The sequence below is a fragment of the Rhagoletis pomonella genome, unplaced genomic scaffold (genome assembly GCF_013731165.1).
Source record: "Rhagoletis pomonella isolate Grant_MI unplaced genomic scaffold, Rhpom_1.0 Rhpom_scaffold_00415, whole genome shotgun sequence".
Lineage (NCBI taxonomy): Eukaryota > Metazoa > Arthropoda > Insecta > Diptera > Tephritidae > Rhagoletis > Rhagoletis pomonella.
Genome location: NW_023458969.1, coordinates 8,547 through 9,060, shown reverse-complemented (window position 1 = coordinate 9,060; position 514 = coordinate 8,547).

Genomic DNA, 514 nt, shown 5'->3' with positions numbered 1-514 from the left:
CGAAAGCGGTTTGATCAAACGTCAACATGGCGGCCAGAAAGTCAAAAAAATTTGATTTTTGTTCACATTTCCCTTAAACGGTTTGTCAAACCTTCAAACACTCCCATACACAACATAAATAGCTCCAAGGAAATGGATATTTCGCTTGGTTTGTCAAGCTGCGTGTGTGGTGTTTTTAGCTCTTAAGCACATCTGCATTTGCTGCTAGATATTCAAAATGTTATCGATAATTTTTTCATTCCATAGTTATATTTTCAACTTATTTTGAATTTGCAAAATCTCGACAACGAATGGGGAGAACATGCATTGTTCGATCATAAGGATATTCATATTAATTCTTCATTAGATCCAGAAAATTATAGGAAAACAGTTTTTGAATTAAAAGATTCTTCAGGTTCATATAAGTTTCCACATTAAAAAAATTATATCGGCATTACTAATATAGCCCTTTTCTAATGCTTCAGTAGAACGTATATTTAGAAGTTTAAAAATGTGTAGGACTGACTTGAGGACC